Genomic DNA, 21,069 nt, shown 5'->3' on the forward strand with positions numbered 1-21,069 from the left:
TCCCAGTTTAGAAAAATAAGACATACATTCAATGCTTGGTTCTGAGACAGTCTAACTCCTCCAGTCTCTAGTTTTTAAAGAGTCAGAAAACCAATGAAACTCATATCTCACAGCATCTTTTTGGCATGTTGAACTGAACTGAAGCACTGTTGATCAGCTCCTGTTATTAGATATTGATTCCCCTGCAAAAGTGACAAATTTCCTTCAAAAAGCTGGGTAATTCAATGTACTCACCTCACACTGCACACATGTTTTCCATTAAGAACCATCAGGAACTAGCACACATGTATTTAGGGAACAAGTTCTGTTTCTTTGTGCATGTGTGTTCCATAAAATAAATTTTTTCCATACCATGAAATTGAGCAACCTTATGTCCACTGCCGACAATGGAATATAGCCATTGACTTCAACGTGCTTTATATCAGGCCCTCTGTACTTACTTCTAGCTGTTCCAAGCACACATTTCCCAGGGCCTAATGTGGGGTTAGTCACTTGAAATCATTCTGTACCTTAATAGCACTTCATTATGGATGATAAAACTTCTTTCACAATAAAATGTTTTAAATACTGCTTTTGTTCGGGGAAACAAGCTCATGATTAATTCGCTATGTGTATTTAAGAACTGCACCCTTCTCTAGAGAAGGTTAATGGTGAATTTTCTGCAACTAATACCTTCAATTTAATCACCAAGTTAATTCAATGTAAGAACATCAATGGTTTATTTGGCAAAAATACTTGCATGAAACATTATGAAAAAGGTTCAAGAGTGTAAATCTATATAGTGCCCTTTAAAGTTATGATTACCACACATTTATGAGAGTATAACAAAAAGGAATTAGATTACTTAAAACCAGAGGAGGAATGCTGTTACCACAAGAAAAACAGTAGAATTCCCCAAGTTGAACATTTTCTTCTTGCTTCCTTCTATGTCTGGATCCACAATAAGCCTTTCTCCAGGCCACTTTTCATGTGTTTCTTTGTAAAATGTTAAAGAAAGTTCACACACGGGGAAAAATCAAGCAACATTTGACCTATACAATTTTAAATTAAAGTCCTTTAATGTTTTACTACTAACCAGATTTCCAGAAAGAAAGTGGCTTTTCTCTTATCTGTCATTTTGTAAACATTAAAGTCATCCAAACTTCATTGCTGTTGCTGTTGTTTTTCGTGCTGATTTTATCAGATTGAAATCCTAGGTTTCTTCCCTTTATCAGTCACTCATAATTTTTGATTAAATTTCTGAAATTTTTGTCTTGAGAGATTGAAGAGATAGCACTGTTTTTCTCCCACATCCCTTAGCTTTCCATCCATATTTCTGCTACTTTGTACCTACCAGCGCTGCAGTCATTTAATTACCTGGTTTCAAAACTCTCATGTGTTGTCTGTGGTTCATTCAGATACGTACGGATCTCAAGGGCAGAAAGGATCACAGTGAACATCCATCACAGTCTAGCTCAGTCCATAGGACTGCTCTTCATCAGACTCTGCTTAAATTGAATGGTTATGCTTGAACTAGCCTGGGGCTTTTAGGAAAAGCAAACAAACAGCTATATCAGCTTAAAAGTTACCCACGCCAGGGAAGCCAAACCAACGTTCATTATATAGTTTCTGGCCTCTGGTTTTTAAAAACACTCTGCTTTCAGAATGATTTTTTTCACTTCATCTATCATATTTCAATTCTCCAAAAGCTCATTATAAATAATATTACTAAAACAACTGTAATGGAGTTTAAAAAAAAGGACTCTATTTTCTGTTAAACAAGACAGCCTGTCAGAGAAGGAGATAACTAGTTAAATGCCACCGATGAAAGATTTCATTTGTGATGACTACAGTTCTCTGTCATACACCTGGGGGAATTCCAAAGTGATTAACTCCTTTTCATGATTGCAAGGCAATGTGCTTCCTCCCCAGGCTATTCCCACTGTGCAGCACATTGACTCAAGTTCCACTCACTTCTGGCACGGAGGCAACAGTCATTATTATTGAGAAAGTATCACCCTTCTTCTGAAAGCAGTTCCTTCAGCAATTAGTCCCAGAGGAAGCAGAGTTGTGGCCATGCTTTACACAGTGATCAAGCCAAGCTATGGCAGATTTCTAGAGAATGTCTCAATACTCATGTTGCTCATGTCCCTCAGTCCTGCTCATCCTTGGCTCATTAAAGAACAGAACTTCTGATTTCTGGAGAAGGTCTTCTCTCTTGTCAATACTTTCTCCGGAATATCTGGAGTAAGAAGTCTGAAACTTCAGTAACTTCACATAATATATCAAACTGGAATCCAACTTTTTTATCTATAGATTCTTATAACTTTATTTTGAGGAACTGGCAAGTGTCTCTATTTTAGTACAGCAAAAAGGGAGGAAATTACATTTTCTTATTTTATGAGACACTGCAATCCTTTAGTCAAAACAATTCAGATCACCACAGAAACTAGATAACGTGAATACATGGGCTCAAAATAAAGGTGAAACTATCACACTTTAAAAAAAAGTATTAAGAATTTACTCGGAGATAAAAAATTAAAAGAAAAATGAAGTATTGTTAAGATTACTAGAATGAGTTGCAAATTTGAAATAAACTTTTGTTCTTTAATTATTTGGGCACAAGATTTCAAAGGGTTAAGGTTCATTTTCTTCCTGTCTTAGACTGAAGGCAGGTGAGGTTCAAGAGTTATTTTAAGTAGAGTGCAGTCTAAAATTTCTAAAAAAGACAAGTGACAAGCCATGATCTTTAACATCTGTTCATGCATATGGAATAAAGAGACTTATTCTTTTAAAAATACCAAGGATTCCTTCCTTCTTTTCCTACACCTCCATTTCCCCTAGCTCTCAACTTCTGGTGTTGTACTCTCTGTTCAGGGAGAGCTGATGGAAGCCGAATAGCCAACAGCTTTGTTACTCTCTGTGGTGTGTTTAAATTCTTCTCTCAAGCTACAGCAATAGTTTATGATGTGTCTGACATGTCATCAGAATTGTAATGCTTAATTACCAGACACTGCAGAGACACAAAACTTAGAGGCAGCCTCTTTGCAACAGAGGAGTGGAGGCTCATCTGTAGATGAATGGGGGTGAGGATGATAAATGGCATAAAATTACTATTGTACTCTGAGTGAAACAAGGCTGAATGCTCCATATCTGGTGCATAGCAAGATTTTTTTTTTTTTTTTTTTTATGCTATGCAGCATTTATTTTGCTTGGCTGGGGCATTCCAACATTATAAATTCCCTTTATGTATTAACCACTGCCCTCCTGGCAGGGACTTGAGCCAGCTGTTAATGGTTTTGTTGCTGGGGAAAAAAAATAAATTCAAAAAATGGTGTGTCCTTGACATGTCACTGGTATAAATAAATATTTTCAGAGAAGGATGGGAGCTTAGATGCTATAATTTTTACTTGACAGATTAGGACAACCGGGTTGAGAGTATCTGACAGCTAGATACAGTCTGATTTATAAGACTGAGTAGGGAAGCATGACAGACATATGTATTTATTAAAGATACGCTTACAAAATGTTCCAGTTTAATTTGACAACTCTGCCAGCTAAGGCCTCAGGAAGTGCAAGGATATTATTCTCTACATACCATCATTACACTATGGTTTCAGCAGAAGTTAAAAATCAGAAAGAAATAGTTTTAATAAATTGTATGTACACCCATTAATAGATATAAAACAAATGTATCTTTTAGCAAAATAAATTACAAAAGCTGAATTATTCCACATAGTCAATGTAGAAAAAATGAATATGTATAATGCATAAATATACAGCACTGCACAGTATTATGACTATAATATTCAAGTATATATCAGGAGAAATACTGTCATGGCAACATACTAGCATAGAAATATTCTTTTTTAATTTATAAATTCAAACTGAGGACAGCATGTACAAGATGCTTTTTTTCCCCCTAGAAATGTATGAGAAAAATGCAGACATTCTTCTACCACTGAAACAATAATCCAGTGTGTTTTACTTCTGCAAGTCAGCTTTCTCACCACTGTCACTGCTGCTCACCTCATATTTATCTATCAGTCAAGATTTCAGGGAACTCAAACAATCTGTACTTTACATTTTTCCTGCTCCATAACAATTGCTTCTTTCAAATACAGGTTTTCAGCATTTCTTGTTGATATACCCAATCTCCTAGGAGAGAAAGTAAACAAAATTAAACAGCCTATCTATTCGGCATTGACTCCTTCTTCCAGCATTTTGGTAACTTCAAATAAGTGAAATCATACCCCTAATATTTCTACCTGCAGTGCTGGAACTACAAGGAATCCATGTGCCTTCCTTTTGGGACAGCAACATAACCACACTGGCATCAAGGAACCAACTGACAGGCACAGCATTATAGTTTAGATGAATGTAAAATCAATGCACGAGTAAATCACACACCTAGAGAGAAAAACTTCCTCCTAATTTTAAAGAACTTTTGAGTTCTGCCTCATTCTTTAGGAAACCTTCATCAAGAGAAACCTTTATCAAGAAAGACAGTGACTTTCCTACATTCTTACTAAACTCCTACTAAGCCTTCAGGCCCTTCTTGAAGTATAAAATTTTCTTGGGGGAGTGGAGAGAAGCATCATGATTCAAGTTTTAAATTTTTAAGCAACAAAAGTGAAGAAGAAAAGCTATTTCACAAAGTTTTAATGCTCTCTCTCCCTTGTCCTTCCTGTTGAAATTCAAATTATCAATCAATTCTTTTTGGAACCTTAGCATGCTGGTATCTACAGGCAACATATTTCTAGTGAAATCAGTACTGTAGTAAGGCCAGTTTGATCTCCATGCAGATAAGTAGAGTACATACACACAAACAATATTAGATGTGTCCAGAAATCTCAGTAAACTTAGATTAGACCAGACCTTAGTACTGTTGAACAAGTTTTACACTCTCTTTCCAAAAAAAAAAAAAAAAGGTGAAAAAATAACTCAAGGTTAAAAGGCAATGAACTAGCATTTTGAGAAAACTCTTGAAAACTTTCACTCCCATATCTAGCACAGGACTGCAAATGAGGCAAGAGGGAAGGGAAGGAGGCAGGCCAGTTGACAAGACAAAACCCAAATAAATTGCAAAGACTTGCTATTCTATGTAGTGAAATTGTTAAACAAATCAAAGTAGTTGAATATAAATCAATCCTAATAACTATTTTAAACACATAAATCTAATTATATTATCTCCCAAGAAAAAGTGATAGCCTTGTTCTATTTTTCTGCAATCCAACTTTTTACACCTGCTTACATTTTCCACTTGGAGATGTGGCTATAAGTCTTGATTTACCCTGGGAAAATCCTTCACACTTTTGCTTCTCATCTTTCTTACTGACAGCCAAGTACTAAGTCTAAGCTTAAAGAACTGCTGTGCATCAATAGACCATAAATTAGTAACTCTGAAAAACAAGAGGAGAAAGCATTGCACAAGAAACTGATACATCAAACAAAGAAAAAATGACAAGAAGTAAAGGAATGCAAAGACAACTTTTTTTTTTCCTACAATCAATTTCTTTTTTTACCTCAAAGGACAGCAGAAATTTGTGGACTACAGTTGTTAAAATTCATCTCTAATAAGTAGGATCACTCACCTACAGCAAGCTTTTGCTGAATTTTAAATCCTTTAAAGAAAAGAATAAATCTTTATATGCTGTTATATACCTGAGATCTGGTGTGTTTACAATGTATCAGGATAGCTCAAATACATGTTACTATGCTAATAAAGATGTTAATGTAGCTTAAGGCACATATGTGCCATGAATAAAATTTGCCATTCCACTTGTGTAGTGTGAGAGAAAAGAACAAAAAAACCTCTGTCCAGTTTGCAGCTATATACAACAAAAAATGTGCAGATTTTCAGCAAAGTGATTACCACTCAAAAGTCTTTCAGAAATAGGAAAAAGTTTAATCGACTGAAAACACTTCTGACTACGTGGTTTATTTTTGAGAAGCTTATTTCTTCATTGTAAGTGTCAATGATAATTTTTGATGCATTAAGAACTTTTACCTCAGCTGATGACACTATAGATCATAGTTACAAACTGAAAAGAAAGAAAAAAAATAAAAATCTTAAAAGAAAATTAAATTAAACTTTAGTCTGGAGTGCTAATCCAGGCCCAGACAGTATTTCAATAGATTTCCTCAGCTTCAAATCCCTAAAATATTTAATAGGAACTTTTGGGATTTGTTAAAAAGATGCAGGGATGCAGGCTACAACATGTAGTTAAGCCTTCTGTTGAGTAACCATCTTCATCATTGAGTTCTCCCAATTTCCTTTTATTTCTTTTTGTGGATTTGCACCTCAACAAAATATTACTTTGTTTTCAGATAGAGGGAGAAAAGTCCCCAAGTCTATTGCAGGTAAAAATTGATAGAAGGATCTGACCCCAGACCCAACCCATATATAGTGTTCTTAGACCTCACATCATCATCTCTTCAAATTTGGATGAAAACCACACAAATTAAAATTTCTATGGAAATACATTTGCAAACTCAAGTAGAAAGCAGCTTGTGCCATTCTTTAATCGCTTCAGTCTGTATGTTATTACTGCTATTGAAATTGATGGCAAGAATACAACACCAAGTCTCTGCACATGATTAACTTTTTATTCTTCCTGTAACTTGCTATAAACCTCAAATGAACTCGCAGGTTGGCAAGAGTATGTTAACAGCTAGATGCCAAACTGTAAGAGACATTTTTTCCAAACAGCATCACCTTCCCTGGAAGTGTTTCCCTTTCCCTCTCCTCTCCTTTTTCCTTCATCTCCCGATAGCTATTATAGTTGGTTGCATATTTCATTTGTATTTGGGACTTAAATCCTTCAAAAAGTCTTGATCCTAGACATAAAACACTCCATGAAGAGATTTTTCCTCCTTTCAGCTCCAGCCTTGCTTTTTTTTTGTTTTTTTTTTTTTTTTTTTTTTTGTTTGTTTTTTTTTTTTTTGCTGAGAAATGCTGCAAAAAAAGACACCAATTATTCCAACTGGCCCAAAAGCAAAGGGCCAGACTGGGCTCACTCACCCATTTTCCATAGATGCCAGAAGAGGAATTGATGTTGCAGCATTACTATACAACTTCAGCCGTTGTTTTCTTTAGTCTATTTAGCAAGTGATGCCAGATTATTCAGTGCCCAAGGAATCAGCTTGGTTGCTGCACAGTCCTGCAGGAACCACTTCAGTTCTCAGGCTCAAAAGTCACCTGTGTCAGCCAGAACAGGATCCCTCTTCAGATCTTGTGAACATACTTAATGGAAGGTCCAAAGGTCATTGCTAAAGGCCTTATTTTGCAGAAAGACCAAAAAGACTTAAAAATACCTGCAAGGGCTTGGCTTAGTACAGGACTCAGAGATGAAAGCCTGACAGGATTTCCCACAAAATTTCTTTGGAAAAAGGAACAAGGTTTGGCTAAATCATCTCCTTTTTAACATGCCTTCACTTGTTGAAAATCGTAGAATCACAGAATGATTTGGGTTGGAAAGGACTCAAAGATCATCTAATTCCAAACCAGCTGAGGACAGGGCCACCTTCCACTACTCCAGGTTGCTCAGAGCCCCATCCTGTCCAGGAAGACTTCCAGGGATGGAACATCCACAGTTTCTCTGGATGCCAGGGCCTCATCACGCCTCCTAATATCTAATCCAAACCTACTCTCTGCCAGTTTGAGGCCAGTCCCCCTTGTTCTGTCACTCCAAGCCCTTGTAAATAGTCTCTTTCTGGTTTTTTTGTGGGCCCAGGAAGGCTGCAATCAGGTCACCGGGAAGACTTCTCTTTTCCAAGCTGAATAATCTGAAATCTCTCAGCTGTTTCTTATAGGAGAGCTGCTCCATCCCTCTGATCATCTTAGTGGCCTCGGTCCAACAGGTCCCTGTCCTTCCTGTGCTGGGGACCCCAGGGCTGGGTGCAGCAATCCAGGTGGGGGTCTCATTCCCATTACATCCAGTAGGTGAAAAATGAATGCCCTTGCATGTCAGTAATGTGGAATCTCAATTGCATACTGAAGCAGCGAGACTTTTCAATTCTATGCTGATAAATTTGTTCCTTTGAAAATGTGGAACATATTTCAAAAATATCAATGTGATGCCTCAGTGAACATCCCTTTATTGAAAAGCCACAGTAATGATACAACTCTGGTCACAAACAAATGGCCTGACAAAGTCCAGATACAGACAGTCAAGGTCCTCTTCTGCCTTCACAATCACAAGACTGATTACAGTGGAAGTGGCTCCCCCATGCACCTCAGGGAGTAATTGGCCTTTAGTTTCCAACACCTTTCGGTCCATGTTGTTTGGATGATGAAAGCTTTCCTCTTTTGCTGCTATCAGCACCATTTTCTATCTATATAGCTTTTGTGAACATCATGGCATTTTGCTCTGAAGGGGGAAATCTCTATCTGCATTACTAGAAATGAGAAGAGAAAAACAAAAATATTGAATGACAAACTGACATGCTCAAAGCTATTGGCAGCTACAAATAATATTAAGTGTCAGACATCCAGTCCACCATGCTCTATCTATTCAATCTAACGCAAGAGCTGCTAGATTCCTTGGAGATTGTACACTAAAAAAACAGAAAGAAAGAAAGAAAATAAAGCACTGTGAAACAAATAATAAATTATACAATGTTAAAACAAGGATTGAAATGATTGGTGACATCGGAAAAGAGAAGTCTGGGCAGCAACACAAAAACAAACAGGCACCAGAAAGTAAGAGAAGAAACATCAAAAGATAACACCATCAAGCAGCCATCAGGACTTAAATTTGTTTTGCAAAACCAATCTCATATAAATCAAGAGGAGACATATCAGAATTTAGGTGAGGTTTGAGTGTCAGCTTGAATTTACAGGAACTAAATATAGAAAAGTTATTAAAGTTGTGTAATTGTTAAGTTGTTATACCTTTGTTTGGCATTCTGGAGGAAAACTAAATGGAAAGATCTTGCCTTTACAGCTCTCTGTTGTCATTTGGCTAGTGGTTTTTTCTCTGGAGTTTTGCATGTGCAAATAGTATAACCAACTACTAAATCTGAGCCACAACTTCATTTTCTACTTTCTCTGGAGTCCAAAAACCAGGACCAGAATATTTTCCTCTGTGATGTTGTTCCACAACCCTAGGCCAGAATGCTGGCCAATACTTTTAGCACCTCTGAAGACCCCCTGTTGTTTGACCAAAGGGCTTGGAAGGCATTTCTGACAGCTGGGGTTGAGCTTAGCAGCCTGCAGAGATATCTACTGGCATCCCACTCGTGCCATCCCAGCAGTGCTGGGGGCTGTGGCAAACCCTTCACTCCCAGGGAGTGGTGGCCGTGCCCTCTCTCTGCTGACCTTCAGGGCCAGCTGCAGGGCACAGCAGCCTTGGGCTGAAGTCCTATTGCTGTGACCATGGCCAGAGTGGGATGGTTTTTCTCCCTGGTTTTTCAGTTCCTGTTCAAATCAGTGAGTTGTGAGCACTTTGGGCTCCTTTCCCCACACCAAAGAGGTCTGAGAAACAGAAAACAGATGACTGGGTAAAATATTGTATGGGATATTAATAATGTCATTTCCAGGATTCTAAGGTTACAAAGACTTCAGTCCTACAGAGTGTTTATTATGTAACTGCTCCCCATTAGTTTATATATATACAAACTGGTAGAAAAAAAACATTTACATGGGAATGAATAATTATGGTTACATGCAACATGTTGCATGTCAAGAAAAATAATATTGGCATTCCTGTTTGAAACATAACTTCGAAGTTTCAGAATATAAAATAATCGCCAATTTCATATTCGTATATATGTGATGTATAAAACAATATTTGTTGGATAAAAGACAAATTCTACAGTTACAGTTTAATTCAGTTTTATGGTGTAAGGAAAGAGTCTGTCTGCACAGGACACTGTGGAAAGCATAACTTCAAATGGCAGTAAATTGGACACAAAATTAATAACTTTATCCATAATACTTATGAAAATATCACCCTTCATAGAATAAGAGGAGTACAGGCTCAGAAATGTGTAGGAAATAAGAAGTGCAATAAAGAGTGTGATGAAAATATCTATATATATTTCACATTTCTTCCTAATTTTCACAACCATTCCGCATCACAAAGATATTTTAGGCTGTTTTGAATACCATCTATGCAAAAATTTATCTTCAACTGATGTCTGAATTGTAGACATGCATTGTGAGACAAAAATATTAGGACACAGAAATATTCATCAAAGTCCTAATTTATTTTGAACTGTTTCTGACACTTGAAATGATGAAAGCAAGCTTATTTCACATTTGCAAACTTCAACCAAATAGTTTGACTTGAGGAATTAGATTACAGTTGCCATTGATTTATAATTCTGAAAAACCCCCATGACAACAGGTTCTCAGAGAAAGTACAGATTTTGACTTTGAGGACCTCAGGAAAAAAAAAAAAAAGCCAGTTATACTTGTGCTTCCAGGCATCAGTTGTAGCTGTATTGTTTCTGTACACATTCTGTTCTTTCCTTGCTACTGGTTAAAAAGTAACACAGGTTTGTCCTTTAGCATGAAAACATTCCAGACATATCTTTAATGAAGTTAGATGTTAATGAATAAATAAATAATAATCATGATTAAAAATAAAGGTAACTTGAAAAAAAAATTAATATCTGCTATGGCTGGGCTGCTTGGGACTTTCATGGCAGAGTTCTTCAGCTATTAGCTGTTCTATCACAAAATATGATCCTGGTGCAACCACAAAATTTAACACATTAATAAAAGCAACTGATCAATACAGCAGTACCAGCAGTTGGCCATCTGTAAAGTTCAACATTTAATCATAATTAAGTCAGGAAAAGCTGACAAATACAAGCATAAGAAATCACACAAAAACAATGCAATAGAAGTAACCAAGCACCCTAAAATCGTCAATCTGGCCAATTCTGACACTGCTTTCAGTTATTTCTAAATTAATCTGGAATAAAAATTAATCCTTAATGCGTATCTTTTCCAATTATCATGTTAAGATTTGAGTTAAACCAATAAATACAGCAATGTTTTAATTATATTAAACCATATGAAACACCCAATAAGGAAGAGTGTGTGTGCAGATAACATTAAAAAAATTAATGTAATAAAATTAGTGATGTGTTTTCTTTCCCATGCAGTATTGTGCTGCTATCACAGCAACCCCTGTTGGTCGGTAGATGGGTATAAGGAAAATGGAGAATTTACAGCTTTGGATATGATTTCTTTTCCTAGGGCACCAGGTGCTTTAAATGCCACCAGAAGGATGCTCTTGGCAGTGCCATACTGTCCAACATGGCTTGGCATAGATTAGCTCAAAGCTTTTGTGTCTTTGCAGACTTTGATTAAGGGCCAGTGCTAGAACTCCTATGGGCTTTTACTTGATCCAGTGCAGCATAGGGATTTTTTCTTTTCTTTTTTTTTTTCTCATAACAGCTGCCAAAAATATGCCAGTTAAGATAATTACATTTCAATTTAAATTGGTAATTTAATGGAAAATTTTAAATAAGGATGTAGGGCAGAATTTTACTTCCAACCCTATCCCACAGCACCTTTTGTCTGTTGTAGATGATTTAGGAGCCCAATATCCTATTTTTGGCTCTCAGTGACACCCGAGAGTTTAGAAGTCTCCACAGTTTTTTAGGATTGTCTCTTCAATCTCTTTTAAGCCTGCAAACCTCACCTGAATTTAGTTTCACCTGTCCACTCTTCACTGTTTCATTGACTACCTGTCTTTATGAGTCACAACATACGCAAAAACCAAATTATTCATCAAGATATTTGCTCCCTTTCGAGAGGAGAAGTAGAAGAACCCAAGATATTCTGCCTGCCATGGCTCTGCTGCTTTCATTATTTGTTTCATTATTTGACACAGAAACCTGGCAGTCGCAACATACTGTAAGGGGAATGATCTTCCTTTGTTGAGGGCGCCGTGTGTACTGTCATTTACATAATAAAATCCTCACACAAATAACAGATGGTGAAGAGGCACTCATGTTGCCACATGTTGGAAGCATGATGCAGTTCCTTGATGAAGTCGTTTCTTTTACTTTTGCCTACAGACGCCTACCAGCTATTAAACCTTGGGAGTTAGTCAGCTGGTCAGGGGTTTAAAGACAGGCAAAAATCTGTCTGCAGAATTTTCCTGCTTCTAGGAGGAGCAAATTATATACCCTGATAGAAATGTGCAATCCATTGAAAATGGTTTCCACTACCATGGAAATAAATAATAGTCTATATTTTCAACCCTCATCGGGCTGAAATGCTTCACTGTAGAAGACAGAAATGTCATTATTCCACAGGGTCTGAGCTATTTTTCTCTCTTTTTGGAATCCTTTTCTCAGCAGAAGCTAGGGACAGAGAGAGCTATGCTAATGCTGCATATTAGCAATATCAGTTCTTGGATGCATTACCATTAATTCTATGCGCAAGTTAAGTGCTGGAAAACAAACGTCTGTCACTTGAAATAACAGCCACAGAGGCTGTATACAGTGCAGTGAAATAAGATCACACCACATTCCCTAATTAGAGTTAATGGATCTGGTTTTGATCCCATTTACACCGATTTTACAATCATGTAATGCATGCTATTGTCTTGAGGGGAGCTGGTCTGTAAAAAGCATCAGTCTCCAGGATAGCAGAGGGTATTTAAATGAGTGGTCATTTGGTTGCCTAAAAGCTGCTGTTTAGATGCAGTTTTCTACATTGCTTTCAGGGCTGGACTGCTGCAGTTTCACTGCAGGGGTTGGGATGGTGAGACAGGCTGTAGGAACTCCTGAAGACACCATGTGAAGGCCAGACCTATGCAGGAAATGTGGCCCAGGACATGGAATTAGCCATGGCAGGTACAGTGGGATCCACTGAGCACCCCAGCACACCAGGCTGGCCCCTTCACCCCATCCCCATTTGGAAACCCACATGCCCTGTAACCCTAAATCAGCAATTCTGAAGCTGCTGTACAAAGCAGAGGTGACACATACAAAACCTTTACAGGCAAGAAACTCTGCTGTGGCACCCACCTGCTTCCATCCCACCCTCTGTATTTGTTACTGCAGCTCAAAAATGTCAAGACTGTGCATTTCTGTTTGCGTCATGTCTGCTGCATTAAAACCTACAGGCACAGTAATTCTGCATGATAGATGTTGATCAGGTAGTACTTCTTTCAGGGAGATACACAGATCTCCACTCTGTAAACAAACTTAAAATTTCCCAGACCAAAGCAAGCTCAAAAATTTAAGGTTTGCATGAAAGACTACACTATGATGACTTTGAGCTCTTATTCAGACTGTAAACCTGATGTGAATATTTTTTTAATGTTTGGTTAGCTCTGATTATCTTTTTTCGGTTTTGTGGGGTTTTTTGGTTGTTGAGGTTTGGGGATTTCATTTTGCTTTTGCCACAGGAGCCTGTCTCTAAGGAAAGAATATTTTGAATTGGCAGTTTTTTAGCTAGTGCAGCTTAAAGAAGAGTTACAGGTCTGATTATCCCATAGCATGGAGTCTTGATCTGCAGTCTTTAGAATCCAGGAAGTGTGTGGTTATTTTTCATGCATTAATGCACTAGTATTGACCAGTTAATTTGAAATCACTCGCGTCTCATGTCATGACAAAAAAGCAAATGCAGCACATCCGGAGCTACAGATTTACAAGGTTACATAAAGATATAAGCCACAAAGGGCAGATAAAATTCCTTCATGTATTTTTGCATCAAGGTCGACTATCAAAGAAGTCCCTCTCTAGAAATGCTTTATGTGATGCTGATGATGGCACCAAGAACTTACTACTCCTTAAGCAGTTTTCACCTCTGCAGGTTATATGCACAGAATATTACATTCTACTCAGGTAATCCCACTGAGCTGTCTTCAGTTAAGAAGAGTGTCCCTTCTTATCTTTCTCTGACTTCTCTCCTTCACCACTCCCCAGAGCAAACAAAGACAAAAACCTGAGGATTGAGAAGGAGTGAAAAATATCTTGTGGGTGATTAGGGAATTTGAAATAGGATTTTGATTAATTTCCTCAGGAGAATCTACATCTGAATGGCAAATACATTTTTTTCATTTCTTCTTGTTCTATAATTAGAGCTCCATAGATACAGCTATACATCATATATTTCAATTATTACAAATAAAACTGTTGACCATAGTATGCAATGTTACTAATGGTGGTTGAACAAACAATGCTGGGACTAGAGTGTAGCTCTGTCATGTGGATGTGCTTCTCAAGCTATAGCTAACATGCATGTTAGAATTAAACCTCTACCAAATAAAAATAATAGGATTGAACAATTGAAACCAAAACTGACCACCATTCCTGACTAATTTACATTTCTCCGCTTACAGATAATTTAAATATCAACAATTTGTTCATAAATAAATGTCAAGAAAATTATTTTAACATTCATAGAACTTACAGCTCGGGCACTAGAATTATAACCTGAATAGCTGAGAACTGAATTTAAGAGTCTTGTCCTTAATATTGACATACAACATTGACTGTGAAATCAAATGTCTATGTACCTTATGTAAATAAGATCTCTCTCTCATGCACTGGAGCTAAGATACATAAAAGAATGATGAGTACAAGCAGAGAACAAGCATATCATGCTATCTTGACGTTCACTCAGGATTGAAACAACTCAGGATTTAAAGAAAATCATTGCAAAAAGAAAGGTATTTAAAGCAATGGTAATGAGTCAATTCTAGACAAAAAGGGTCAGTTTTGAGACACATTTTTACTTGAAAACAAACTGGTTCAAGCAGTTCAGCTGTTCACCAGTTCAAGCAGTTCACCAGTTTCAGCTGGCTCAGTTGAAAAATTTACCATCATTCTCACTTTTATTATCCAGAAACAGGTTTAATTATACCCTTTTAATGATAGGCTGTATTTCAGTTCTAGACACATAAAAGGAATAAAAATTAAAAAAATAAAAATAATAATAACAAAGAACCCCAACAAAAAAATTAACCAAGAAACCCAACTTTCTTTTAAAAGGTTATTTGTTTTTATAGAAATTTCCATACTAGCCAGGTGAGTTTACAGTTGGCATTAAAGCCTTCCTCCTCAGGAAGAAGGCACTGTTGTGTGTGGCATGACCATGGCTGTATCTGTCATGTTAACTCTGCTGCAGACAAACCCATAACTCTGCACCGTGCTTCTATTGACCCTTCTTTCCATTTTTATTCTCCTTTTAAGATGCTTCCTTTACTGTTTCCCCCCCTTTTTCCTATTTTTTTTCAGCTCCACAAACTTGTTTTTCTACTTTAAGATTGATTTGTTTTATACTTTCAAAAGATGCCTTAAATTATTATTACCTCATTTTAAGATTCCTAACTGATGCTGTCTCGGACAAATACAAGCTTCTCATTTGTCTCAATTTTACTCATTTTCCTAATGTCTTGAATTCAAACTCAGTTTTGTTTATCCTCAGGGAGTAGATGCTGTCAAGGACCCCTCAACTTCAGCAGGTCTATGACATCACAGACTGACCAAACTCCAATATTTTGTTCAAATCTATTGCTGCTTTTTCCTAGGTATTTATTGCAAATCCTAACTTCAAGTATCTCTCCTTAGAAGCAATTGTTTCTCCAAAACCTATTTCTTTATAGCTCTAGTTCTAGGTAAGGATTTTCCTTGTCTAGAAGCCTATTTCCTATGCGATGTAACGTGGAATAAACCAATTTAAACTGCTGCTTTATTGAAAACACAGCTGCCCTGATCTGTCTACTGGAATATCCTTCCTTTTGACCCTGCCACATCTTTTGTACTTGTACATAGAGTGAAAAGTCTACACTGCCAATAAAACATAAATCCAAGTATTCCGTACTGGTTGCCTTTTTAGTTTCCTTTTTATTCTTCCACTTTTGCTGTCCAGAGAGATCAGAAATAGTTCTAAACAGTCCTTTTTCACTCTTCTCAAAATTCTTATTCTGGAATAGCTGCAGCAACTCTGTATAAGCAGGGAGTATTGTCAGTTCAGAATAAATCATGGCAATTTCCATGTTTATGTATAAAACTTCTTGTAAGCTAATTACAGACACATGAATGCAAGTGGTGTCAGAGTACAATAACCTAATGATTTTTTTGGACATTTTTTGGAAGGGGCAGGGTGTTTGACAGCGTTTGGAAATATCAAAGGAAAACAAAATCTAATTTTTTTTAACCTATAAACAGTTCATTTACTTGGTGGAAGTTTAAGCTTGTTGATTTCTACTGCTGCTCTTTTCAAAGCAGCTCATAAGCAGCTCTTCATCTTTTCCCTTTAGTTGTTGAAGGCTCCAGAGAGACACAGGACAATGAGGGGAAGGGCAAGAGCTCTAGAAACCATGAAAAGCTGTTCCAAATATAGCTCCTTTTTGCTTTGCTATTATCCATCAGCACTTATGTCTCAGCAACAGCCATATCCTAACAAAATTAAGTGGTCTTCATGCTAACAAAACAGGGAGCCTGTCATGGTACCTAAAGACCACAATAAAATTGAAGACACACCAACTTTTCCCCTTTTCAGGTTTAAAAGTATTTGATAGATCACCCATTCATCTCAAACCTTCAGAAACAAGGGTCATAACCTCAAGACCATCACATCTACTTTATTGCCTGCTCTTTCTGCTAAATACTTCTTTATATCTTCCTTTTTTGTCTCCAAGTGCTAAGCAATCATTTCCTCTATCAAATAATTTACAAATTCCTTTTTATACCAGAAATTTACTTTCTCTAAGTGAAACTGTAAATCTATGCATGCAGTTTTCTGGGTCATAGTCCTGATTGTTCACAAGATGACAGGGTCCTTGTCCTTTCCCAATCCCCTTGAAGAAGGAATTGGTCTTCTTTCATAAAACAAAACCCTAGCTGAATAACAGGAAATAAGACATTCACAGATATCCCAAAAACAACAAAAATTTCATTCCAAGATATGTGTTTGTATTTAGATTTCCTCTTAACTAATTATCATTCACTTGTTTTATTGATCTCAAGTCTCAAATGAAGCAGCAGAATTTGACTATGACCATTTTCCTTGCTATCTCAATTTATTTCAACATAATCCCCTGAATGAGTAACTTTACTGAATATGGAGTCATCATTCTTCTCATTTTAAATACAGAGAATTACTAAAAGCCACTAATTACTACCAATATGCTAAAAATTCTGGATCACAGGTTGTCAGTTAACCAGGTCACACAGCTTTCATTACTCAAAGCAATACAACCTGATCATTGCCTGCCTCCAATCCTAACAGGCAGTTTCTTTTTTTTTTTCCTGTAGCACTTTTTTTGCAGCATTGAATCAGTCAATATGTGAGGATACATTGCTATTGAATATTAGCACATCATTACTGGCAGAAGGTAAACACTTTCCAAGGAATTTTGGAAACATAGGTCTCTGCAGGCACCAGCTGCATAAATTCCCAGCCTCATAACCTCCCTCCTTTGAATCAGAAAGATGTACTACCCAGTGTGCAAAACATTAAAAGTAGTACTAAAAGAACAGACAAGTAGGACCACAGGCAGAAGATAGTTACAATATAATTGTGACTTGTCAAAGTAAAATAATCCAACTTTTAGAGATATATTTATCCAACAATTTCACCTGTGGAGGGGAAAAAACCAACAACAAAAGAGTCTCAATTTGAGGTCTGCATATTTATGTACACAAACCCTTATATTCTGGTTCAGACATTTCCTTACCCACAGGCACATAAAGTCCCTGCAGAGTTAAGCCTCCATCAATAAGGCTGATGTGTTCAAATTTCCTTTGTAATGTGCACACAGGGGTACCTTGCTCCTGATGCTCAGTGCACACACCTCAACAACTTTCACAGTTGTTCCTAATCTTTCCTGTTTAGCTCTGTCTAAAGCACAGAAATATCAAGAAAGAAGCAAAGGAAAAAAGAAGTCTCTGCCTGACCACTGCTGAAGGTGTTCTCCCAGGAGAACACCAGCATCTCGTCCTGTTTTAGTGAGTGCATGCAAAGGAACAGCTTCAAAGTGGGAGATTAAATAGTTACTGCTGGCAGACACTGCTGCCCTCTCACAGGGGATAAAAATGGATCCAGGGAAGAAAGTGCTTAAATCTGGATCCTTCCTTCTCTACCTGTTGGGTAGTCTCTAAGTTGAATCCAAATTTTGATCAGGAATAGACTACTTTTATCATCTCTCCCCACAGTTACAAAAGCCTGGCTGAAGTAGGAACTGAAGACAATGATAGCTGAATCCACGCATCTCACAAGAAACCTTAACACTTAGCAGACTCCTGGCATTGTCACTCCAAATCTAAACTGTTGACCAGAGGAGATTTTTGGCTCTATTCCTCTGTGATTTTTGGCAAGCTGTCTAGACATTTTATTGTACAGTAGAGAATGAAACCTTGACATGCAATATTCTGGCCTTGTCAGTTAACTATGTCTGTTTGAATATTAAAGAGTTACATGCTACTGAAATGTAACTTGCTCCTACCTCCTGTTCAAAAGCAAGCAACAACTTAGTAGGGTGAAAATAAGGGGCCTAAGATTGGCTTATATCTCACATGCAGGTCTATGGCACTACTAAATCAGAGTAAACCTGTTTAAAATGTATTTGCTTCAGTGGTAGTAACATCAGCATATCCTGACCATGAACCTCCTTGGGCTGATTGAGGTACTGGGATGCTCACAGTGCAGGTTTCCTGGGACTGCAGCAACTTATTTACATGGAGAGCCCATATATCCAGCTAAAAAATATCTCCCCCTTGTCCTTTGAAAGAAAAAAAGTATATAAGTATTAATAAAATATTTAATTGGCTCTCTGTACACTCTTTATTCAGGTGACTGCTTTTCAGATATTTATGCTAGCACCTTACCTGACCTACATAAATAATCATAAATTTGAAGAGGGTGATTGATCCTTCATCCACATCCTACATCTCTAGTCCTGACTGAAGACTCAAAATACCCAAGGGTTTGCATGAGGGGTTTAAAAAGGAAAGTGCTAAGGAGTACAAGAGCTGATGTGGGCTTATTTTGTCTGAGCCTCTGTAGGGATTTGGCCACTTGGGCAGATTGGAATCTGCCTGAGGGACACAGCCCATTCCAATGCTGTGAGCACCACCTCCATGTGCCCACCCACCTCATCACCATCCTCTGAGACCATGGGCTGGGTTAGGGACCCACACTGCTTAGCCATGCTAGCTCTTTGCTTGCCATGATCTCCTTCCACCAGCTGAATTCCCAAGTTTAAACATCTTACACACACATGGGGCTAATCTTGCTACCACTATGCAAAAATAACTGAAAAGGGGATTGGACTATTTGTAAATACCTAGAAAATGCTAAACTGATAATACCAGCTGAGTACAACTATAACCCTAATAACTTTGCACATGATGGCAGAAAGAAAAACACTTCTGCATTCTGTCTCCAGGAGCTCTCTAATCCTCAAGAAAAGTAAACGTGCTTACAAAAAAATTGACAGAGCTTTTCCCCACTATGCCATGGAGAGATTTGACTTACCAAATGAGATATGACTTATCAAATGGGCACCAGTCTGACCCTGGTTCAATTTCCAGCTGTCTTAAGGCTCTAACACACAATCTTAGGTAAATTGTGTCCCTGCATCGGTTTTCTCCACCTTGAAACAGATTTTATTTTCCTCGGTTTTATTCTGTGAAGCACTAAATTCTACAGACATGAGAGGAAGGTATTACTATGTTCCACAACTTTATCTTGACAATTTGAAAATGTATCCTTCCATGCCAGTGGCACTGCTCTTTGGTTGTTTATCATGTACTTTTCCATCATCCAACAACAGATGTGCTTTCTGGATAGTCTTCAAGATTGTTTTACAGAGCACTTGAGAGTATTTTGTTTTAATTTTATTTCTTTTGTTGTTTATTTTCTTTAAACATTTTAACCTCGGGGATTTGGCTAAGCTACGACTATTAAAAAATTACACAGCAATATGTAGTTTCTGTTTTCCATTTAAGCTAACATTGCAAAAGTAAATCTCAAAGGATTGGATATACCTTCTCCACTTTTCTGATTCTTTCTCCATGAATGCTGCTTTCTGTCTGGGCAACATCTCTTCCCTTTGTAGTATTATTATTATTAAAGCCAAATGTTGCTTGAAATATGGAATATATTTGCCTTGCTCCTAGAATTGAGAACATAGTGATTTCCTTACTTTCCTGTTTGTCCAAATTCTGTCATCAGGTTTGCATAAACAAGTCAGGTAGTCTTTCTTGAGACCAAGGAGATGATGACAGGGAGAAAGCAGACCAGAATGAAGTTGCAGGAAATAAGGCCTTTTGAAAAAAACCAAACCAGTGCATTTCTCTATTCCAGTTTCCATTCCAGAGAGGCCCAAACTGCTAAAATAAACTTAATCTATCAAAAGCATAGTTAATCCCAGTCACAATTTGTTTTCATTCCACCCTCTGTCCTTTACTGTTCTTAAAGCCACAGCATTTCAAAAATTACGTATGTTTGCATCTTAAATTTGATCCAGAATTTAGAAGGCTCTGGAAGGGTTGAAGCCAATTGCAACTTGCAAAGCAAAAAAATCCTGTGATCAACTGTAGCAAAAATAAACAAAGGGATTGCAAAATTGATTTAAAATAGTGCCATAAACCTTTAAAACTGTGCTGGAGTTGCAATTATGCAGCTCCCATTCCATTTTATAGAGGCTGTATATTTGTGTTGCATAAGCTGCTCTGAAGAACCTCAGTCTGCATGCTTAATGCCAATATCACAACTTTAAATTTATTGCTCCATTTAACATCACTCTGGCCACTAACTGGTTCCCAAATTCTACAAATTCAGATCAGCTTCAAATACCAATTTTAACAAATAAATGAAATCTTGTTCAGGAAACAATATCATTATTTTCCATGAATACTAAGCAGAGATCCAGAAAGAGAGTTAAAATCTGATGCATTTGACATACTTGGTTTACAAGCAGTTTTTGCTCAGCTAAGGACAGGGTAAGAGTCAGCCTGGGAATGATTAGTTAAGCCCAAGAAACAGCACTGGCAAGGCAAAAAAAGAAATCTAACCTGTTCCTAGTCATCACAATTAGTTCTGACCCACAGACTCAACCTAAAAAAAAAAACCGTTGAGAAGTTCTAATTAATTATTTACAATTCTCC

General features: G+C 37.3%; 1 long non-coding RNA gene across 1 annotated transcript in view; it reads right to left on the reverse strand.

Annotated features, from left to right (window-relative positions):
* Positions 1-3,748: 3,748 nt before the first annotated feature.
* Positions 3,749-21,069, reverse strand: part of LOC143693407 (uncharacterized) — a 38,249-nt gene continuing 20,928 nt past the window's right edge. Inside the window, exons 2-3 of the long non-coding RNA XR_013181056.1 lie at positions 7,004-8,379; positions 3,749-4,137 (exon numbers count right to left, since the gene is read on the reverse strand). This is a non-coding gene — a long non-coding RNA (uncharacterized LOC143693407). The remainder of the gene's footprint in view (positions 4,138-7,003; positions 8,380-21,069) is intronic.

Source organism: Agelaius phoeniceus, chromosome 2 (genome assembly GCF_051311805.1).
Source record: "Agelaius phoeniceus isolate bAgePho1 chromosome 2, bAgePho1.hap1, whole genome shotgun sequence".
Lineage (NCBI taxonomy): Eukaryota > Metazoa > Chordata > Aves > Passeriformes > Icteridae > Agelaius > Agelaius phoeniceus.